The sequence below is a fragment of the Bos indicus genome, chromosome 20 (assembly GCF_029378745.1).
Source record: "Bos indicus isolate NIAB-ARS_2022 breed Sahiwal x Tharparkar chromosome 20, NIAB-ARS_B.indTharparkar_mat_pri_1.0, whole genome shotgun sequence".
In the NCBI taxonomy this organism is placed as follows: Eukaryota; Metazoa; Chordata; class Mammalia; order Artiodactyla; family Bovidae; genus Bos; species Bos indicus.
The window spans coordinates 4807879-4816366 of record NC_091779.1 but is presented as its reverse complement, the minus strand read 5'-3'; the positions used below and the strand labels follow the sequence as shown (position 1 = coordinate 4816366).

Below are 8488 nucleotides of genomic sequence, written 5' to 3'. Positions count from 1 at the left end.
CCCCACCCCGCTCCTACCCACAGCTGCCGAGGATAACAGCGGGGATTAGTGCCTAACATCTGTTCTTGCTTCCTTTGTGCCAGGCCCAAGGCTAAGTGCTGAACCTGCGAATCTCATTCTGTCATTTCCCAAGGAGGAAACTGAAACTCAGAGAAGTTAAGGACATTGACTACCTAATGCCACTCTGGCAGTGTGGCCTAGGGAATCCTGGGGAATCCAGATGGTTCCAATAGAGGCCTGGCTCTTTGAACCACTCTCAGGGGTTCCCAAAGTTGCCTAAAGACACAAACTGCTGGAGTCTGGGACAACCTCAACCCCCTCCCTGCCCCAGCTCCCTTGAGTTGGACTCCTTGGGGAAGGCGCCTGCAAAACCACATTTGTAACCAGGTGATTCTCATCATCTGGCAAGTTGGAGAACTGCATCTTTTCCCAGAGGCCTCTGATTCTGCAGGCTCCTCTCTTGATGGCCTGGGAGAAGCTGGAGTCAGATTTCCCCTCTCCAGGGCCTGCTTTTCCATCTCAGGGTCTCTGTGTGCTTGCTAGGATGCAGTGGCTGAGCACAAGCCTGGTAGCCTAGGGACCCTGGGAGCGGGGAGGAGGGCAAAGGGAGGGAAAGAGGAGGAGAAGGTGGGAGAGTTACTGGGGACACAAGTGGCAGAGCTCAGACGGAGAGGAGCCACCCTGTGACCTACACAGCCAGCTCCTGCCAGTGCTGCCTGCACGGACGGCAAGGGGAGTCGAGGGGGGGACGCTTCAGGGACAGTCCACCTGTTCTGCCCAAATCCTAAGCTCCAGCTGGAGCCCCAGAGGGGAGTAGGGTTGAACCAGACTCCATAGGCGTTTCAGTTCAGTTCAGTCGCTCAGTCGTGTCCGAGTCTGCAACCCCGTGAATCACAGCACGCCAGGCCTCCCTGTCCATCACCAACTCCCGGAGTTCACTCAAACTCATGTCCATCAAGTCAGTGATGCCATCCAGCCATTTCATCCTCTGTTGTCCCCTCTTCCTCCTGCCCCCAATCCCTCCCAGCATCAGAGTCTTTTCCAATGAGTCAACTCTTTGCATGAGGTGGCCAAAGTATTGGAGTTTCAGCTTCAGCATCAGTCCTTCCAATGAACACCCAGGGCTGATCTCCTTTAGAATGGACTGGTTGGATCTCCTTGCAGTCCAAGGGACTCTCAAGAGTCTTCTCCAACACTACAGTTCAAAAGCATCAATTCTTTGGCGCTCAGCTTTCTTCACAGTCCAACTCTCGAATCCGTACATGACGGCTGGAAAAACCACAGCCTTGACCAGACGGACCTTTGTTGGCAAAGTAACGTCTCTGCTTTTCAATATGCTATCTAGGTTGGTCATAACTTTCCTTCCAAGGAGTAAGCGTCTTTTAATTTCATGGCTGCAGTCACCATCTGCAGTGATTTTGGAGCCCAAAAACACAAAGTCTGACACTGTTTCTACTGTTTCCCCATCTATTTCCCATGAAATGATGGGACCAGATGCCATGATCTTCGTTTTCTGAATGTTGAGCTTTAAGCCAACGTTTTCACTTTCCTCCTTCACTTTCATCAAGGGGCTTTTTAGTTCCTCTTCACTTTCTGTCATAAGGGTGCTGTCATATGCATATCTGAGGTTATTGATATTTCTCCCGGCAATCTTGATTCCAGCTTGTGCTTCTTCCAGCCCAGTGTTTCTCATGATGTACTCTGCATAGAAGTTAAATAAGCAGGGTGACAATATACAGCCTTGACGTACTCCTTTTCCTATTTGGAACCAGTCTGTTGTTCCATGTCCAGTTCTAACTGTTGCTTCCTGACCTGCATATAGGTTTCTCAAGAGGCAGGTCAGGTGGTCTGGTATTCCCATCTCTTTCAGAATTTTCCACAGTTTATTGTGATCCACACAGTCAAAGGCTTTGGCATAGTCAATAAAGCAGAAATAGATGTTTTTCCAGAACTCTCTTGCTTTTTTGATGATCCAGCAGATGTTGGCAATTTGATCTCTGGTTCCTCTGCCTTTTCTAAAACTAGCTTGAACATCTGGAAGTTCATGGTTCATGTATTGCTCAAGCCTGGCTTGGAGAATTTTGAGCATTACTTTACTAGCGTGTGAGATGAGTGCAATTGTGCATAGGAGTTTACAGGGTGCCAAAGTTTCATCCGGCCCTCTGTCCACTGGAGGCTATAAAAGGTTTTGTCATTTGCCCTGTTGAAGAAGTTAAGAAGCAGCCTAGCTGAATTCTAACACCAAACCCTCTTCTTTCCAGCACACCACCAACGAACCCCACCCCACCCAAATTCCAGCCTACAGAAATCTCAGTTGCCGCACTGACTCACTTTAATTCTGCCTCTCACCCCAAAGTAGTTTCCTTTGCCTTCGGCTTCTTAGGGTAGGTTTACCACACAAGGCTGGCACATTCCTGCCTCTGGGCCTTTGCACTGACTGTTCCTTTTACTTGGAATGACCTTCCCCAGATATCTGCCTGGCTGATGCTTCATCTGTTTCAAGTCTTTACTGAGATGTCGCCTTATGAAACACATCCAACTATCGTATTTAAAATTGCATCCTCTGTGGGAAAAATAGAACCTTTCTCTACACTGTTGTAGGAACGTAAATTGGTGCAGCCACTATGGAGAGCAGCATGGAGGTCCCTCAGGAAATTAAAAATTTAAATAAATTTAAATTTATTATTATAATTAAAAATAAATTTGCCATATGATCCTACAATCCCATTCCTGGGCATATATCCAGAAAAGCTGAAAAGTCAAAAACATGTGCACCCCAATGCTCATAGCAGCACTGTTTATAATAGCCAGCACTTGGAGACAACCTGGATACCTACCAGCAGATAAATGGACACACACACACAACCTAAGATTATCCAGCCAAAAAGAAGAATGAAACAATGCCGGTTGCAGTGATATGGATGGACCTAGGCATTATTATACTATTATTCACTTCTAATACTTATAAGTGAAGTAAGTCAAAGACAATGCCATGTGATATTACTTATATGTGGAATATTTTTAAATGATACTGATTTACAAAACAGAAATAGACTTACAGACACAAAAAAGAAATCTTTGGTCACCAAAGGGAATAGATGGGGAGTGGGGAGGGAGAGATAAGTTAGGAATTTGAAATTAAGATATACATAATACTGTATATAAAATACACAAACAAGGACCACTGTATAACACAGGAAACTATATTCACATCCTATAATGAACTGTAACGGAAAAGAATATGAACAGATATATGTGTGTGTGTGTATGTGTATATATAACTGAATCACTTTGCTGTATACCAGAAACTAACACAACATTGTGAACCAACTGTATTTCCATTTTTAAAATAGAACTAAAACAACTATAAATATATTTATTGACTATAAATAAATTTATTCTCCTAATTTTTCATTTCATTTTTAAGACAATGTTCCAAACTTATCTTTCTGTTTTTTTCCTAGAATTTTTTTTTTTTTTTTTTTACATTTTTGGAGTCTGTTTATTTTAAATGCTTTTTTTCTGGTATGTGTTTTCTTTAGAAAATGATGACCCCCTGATCTAACTGTCTTAGAACAGAACTTTCTGTTATACACTCACAAATATATAGTCTGGTATTTGAAGTTCCTTCTTTCTACCTCCTGATCCTACCCATCCATCAAGGTCCATGTCATATGGCCCTCCTTTCTGAGAGTGTCCACCGTTGTTAGAGAATTGACTTTGTAACTTAGCAGTCACCATAGTGTCTGACTCATCTCTATGCCCACAGTGCTCAACAAGGAACAGGCTACGGAGTAGGTGCTCTCATCTGATGAATGAATAGGTGAATGAATAAAGCCTGCGTGTGGGAAGCAGTACACCTACAGATCCATAATCTCCTGTACTTCTTCTCACACTCATGGCATTTGTAAGTCCCGTTGTAATGCTCTCTCTGCTGCTAAAGTGTGGGTTCCATGTAGGAGAGAAGTGTGTGCCCACCCTGCCCAGAGCCTGCTGGTAGCAGGCATGTGATAAATACGCAGTGCCTGAGGGACTTCCCTGCTGGTCCGATGGTTAAGAATCTGCCTTGCAATGCAGGGGACATGGATTCAGTCCCTGGTGGGGGAACCATGATCCCATATGCCAAGGAGCAACTAAGTCTGTGAGCTGCAGCTATTGAGTCTATGCCACAAGTAGAGTCTGCTATGAAAGGTCCCACATGCTACAAAGAACCAGCGCAGCCAAATGAAGATATAAATAGATATTTCTTTAAAAATATGCACTGCCTGAATGAAGGAACTGATTTGCTTACTCTGACTTGCAAGGTTAAAAGTTGCATTTCCGGAAAAATAATATTTTAAGAGTTTATTTGAGCAAAGATTAATTCAGATAAGGCAGCACCAAACTGGAAGTGGCTAGAAGCAAAGGAACCAGGGCAAAGACTTCTACTGAGGAATTGCAGAAGCAACACAGAGAAACCATCTGACTGGCTGTACTTTAAAGTCTACTCAGTTGGCTATTTGTGATTGGTTGTCCCTACTGTTGTGGGTTTTTGTTTTTTTTTTTAATTGGAGTGTAGTTTATGTATAATGTTAGTATAGTGTTAGTTTCTACTGTACTGCAAGGTGAATCAGTTATACATATATATATATCTCCACTCTTTTTTAGATTCTTTTCCTATATAGTCCATTACAGAGTATTGAGTAGAGTCCCCTGTGCTATACATGCATGCGGGCTGAGTTGCTTCAGTCGTGTCCAACTCAGTGTGACCCTCTGGACTGTAGCCTGCCAGGCTCCTCTGTCCATGGGATTCTCCAGGCAAAAATACTGGAGAGGGTTGCAGTTCCTTCTCTGATGCTATATGGTAGGTCCTTGTTAGTTATCTATATTGTATATAGTAGTGCTTATATGTCAATCACAATCTACCAATTTATCCCTCTCCCCTTCCCTCCTGGTAACCATAATTTATTTTTTACATCTGTGACACTATTCCTGTTCTGTAAATAAGTTTATTTATAACATTTTTTTTTTTTAGATTCCACATATAAGCAATATCATATTTGTCTTTTTCTGTCTGACTTAATTCATTTAGTATGATAATCTCTAGGCCAATCCATACTGCTGCAAATAGCATTATTTCTTTCTTTTGAGTAATATTCCGTCATATACATGCACCACATCTTCTTTGTCCGTTCATCTGTCAATGGGCATTTAGGGGTCTTCCTGAAACAGTGCCACAATGAACACTGGGGTGCATGTACGCTTTTGGATTATGGTTTCCTCCAGATAAGTGCCCAGGAGTGGATTATTGGATCATATAGGAGTTCTGTTTTTAGTTTTTTGAGGAACTTCCCTACCCTTCTCCATAGTGGTTGCATCAACCTACATTTCCACCAACACTGTAGGAGGGGTCCGTTGCTCCACACTCTCTCCAGAATTTGTTGTTCATGGACTTTTTGATGATGGCCATTCTGACTGGCGTGAGGTGATACTTCATTGTAGTTTTTTCTTTTCTTTTTTTTTTTTTAATATTTATTTGTTTATTTGGCTGTACTGGGCCTTAGAACCATGTTGGAACATGCAGGGATCTTCAATCTTGCATTGCAGCACTTGGTATCTCTAGTTGCAGAATATGAAGTCTTAGTTGCTACGTGTGGTATCTTGTTCCATGACCAGGATTGTACCTGGGCCCTCTGCTTTGGGAGCTTGAAGTCTTAGCCACTGCACTGCCAGGGAAGTCTCTCATTGTAGTTTTAATTTGCATTTCTCTGATAATTAGTGAAGTTGAGCATCCTCAAGTGGTTTTTGGCTATCTATATGTCTTCTTTGGAGAAATATCTATTTAGATTTTCTGCCCATTTTGGAAAAAGAATTTTAAATATGCCTATTTGCAACTTACTCATCACCTTTTCAAACTTCCCTCCTCTGCTCCTCCTTGGCAGCCCTGAAATTGGTTCAATACATATTTAGTAAATATTGTGCAAGGCACAGGGGAGCCCACCAAAGAGTAAGATCCCTGCCATCATGAGTCTTTGGTTCTGATGGGGAGACAGACAGTAAACAGATAAATATTTAAGATTTATTTAAGACAATTATCTTGCTGAGAAGCAAATTTGGCTAGATGATATGACAGTGGCTGCTGGGAGCGGGTAGGTGGTGGGGGTAGGGGGAAAGTGAAAGTCCCTCAGTAGTGTCTGACTCTTTGCGACCCCATTGACCATACAGTCCATGGAATTCTCCAGGCCAGAATATTGGAGTGGGTAGCCTTTCCCTTCTCCAGGGGATCTTCCCAACCCAGGGATCAAACCCAGGTCTCCCACACTGCAGGCAGATCCCACATTGTGGCAGCTGAGCCACAAAGGAAGCCCGGGGGTAGGGAGAGAGGTATTTTCCTTCATTTTTATTGATCGATTGATGCCCTGGTCCTCACTGCTGCGTGGACTTTCTCCAGCTGCGGTGAGCAGGGCTGCTCTGTTGCGGTGCGTGGGCTTCTCACTGCAGTGGTTCTCCTGCAGAACACGGGCTCTAGGCGCTCCGCCTCAGTAGTTGCGCCGTGCGGGCCCAGCCGCTCTGTGGCATGTGGGATCTTGCCAGATCAGGGATCAAACTAGAACAAAGAATTTCAAAATTTGTATGGAAACGCAAAAGATCTTGAATAGTCAAAGCAATCTTGAGAAAGAATGGAGCCGGAGGAATCAGTCTGCCTGACTTCGGACTTTACTATAAAACTACAGTCATCAAGACAGTATGGTACTGGCACAAAAATAGAAATATAGACCAATGGAACAAGATAGAAAGCCTGGAGATAAATCCACGTCCCTGTGGGCACCTTATGTTCAACAAAGAAGGCAGAAATATACAATGGAGAAAGAACAGTCTCTTCAATAAATAGTACCAGCAAAACTGGGCAGCTAGGTGTGAAAGAATGAAATTAGGACACTTCCTAACACCATACACAAAAATAAACTCAAAATGGATAAAAGACCTAAACAATAAGACTAAAAACTACAAAACTCTTAGAGGAAAACATAGGCAGAACACTCTTGACATAAACCACAGCAAGATCCTCTATGACCCACCCCCCTAGAGTAATGGAAATGAAAACAAAAATAAACAGGACCTGATTGAACTTAAAAGCTCTTGCACAACGAAGGAAACTATAAGCAAAGTGAAAAGACAACCCTCAGCATGGGAGAAAATAATAGCAAATGAAACAACTGACAAAGAACTAATCCCCCAAATATACAAGCAGCTCACAAAGCTCAATATCAGAAAAACAAACAACCCAATTAAAAAGCGAGCAGAAGACTTAAAGAGACATTCTCCAAAGAAGACATAGAGATGCCTCCTACATACAGATGTCTATGTCTTCTATCTACACATGAAAAGATACTCAGCATCGCTTGTTATTGGAGAAATGCAAATCAAAACTACATTGAGGTATCACCTCACACTGGTCAGAATAGCCATCATAAAAAAATCTACAAACAATAAATGCTGGAGAGCGTGTAGAGAAAAGGAAATCTTCTTGCACTGTGGGTGGGAATGCAAATTGATATAGCCCCTGTACAGAACAGTATGGAGATTCCTTAAAAACCTAGAAATAAAACTACCATGCATGTGTGCTCAGCCGCTTCAGTCATGTCGAACTCTGTTACTCTATGGACTGTAGCCCACCGGGCTTCTCTGTCCATGGGATTCTCCAGGCAACAATACTGGAGTGGGTTGCCATGCCTTCCTCCAGGGGGTCTTCCCCGCCCAGGGATTGAACCTGTGCCTCCTGTGTCTCCTGCATCTCCTGCATTGCAGGTGGATTATTTACTGCTGAGCCACCCAGGAAGCCCATAAAACTACCATGCTGCTGCTAAGTCGCTTCAGTCGTGTCCGACTCTGTGTGACCCCATAGACGGCAGCCCACCAGGCTCCCCCGTCCCTGGGATTCTCCAGGCAAGAATTCTGGAGTGGGTTGCCATTTCCTCCTCCAATGCATTAAAGTGAAGTCGCTCAGTTGTGTCCAACTCTGTGCGACCCCATGGACTGCAGCCCACCAGGCTTCTCCGTCCATGGGATTTTCCAGGCAAGAGTACTGGAGTGGGGTGCCATTGCCTTCTCTGTTTAAAAGCCTACAGCACCCGGTATTCCCAGGTGGTCTCCCATCCAAGTACTAACCAGGCCCAACCCTGCTTAGCTTCCGAGATCAGACGAGATCGGGCGCCTTCAGGCTGATATGGCCGGAGACAAACTACCATATAACCCAGCAATTCCACCACTGGGCATATACCCTGAGAAAACCATAACTGAAAAACATCCTTGAGTTTCATTGTAACCTTTATTTATAATAGCTAGGACATGGAAGCAACCTAGATGTCCATTGACAGATGAATGGATAAAGAAGTTGTGGTACATATTCACGATGGAATATTACTCAGCTATAAAAAGGAATGCATTTGAGTCAGTTCTAATGAGGTAGATGAACTTAGAAAGTCAAATATTATAAATTAATACATAT

At 43.5% G+C, this 8488-nt stretch overlaps 1 non-coding gene across 1 annotated transcript; it reads right to left on the bottom strand.

Moving 5' to 3' along the window:
- Positions 1-8099: 8099 nt before the first annotated feature.
- Positions 8100-8218, bottom strand: LOC139178075 (5S ribosomal RNA). The gene has a single exon (XR_011562505.1). It is a non-coding gene; the product is annotated as a 5S ribosomal RNA (ribosomal RNA).
- Positions 8219-8488: the final 270 nt, after the last annotated feature.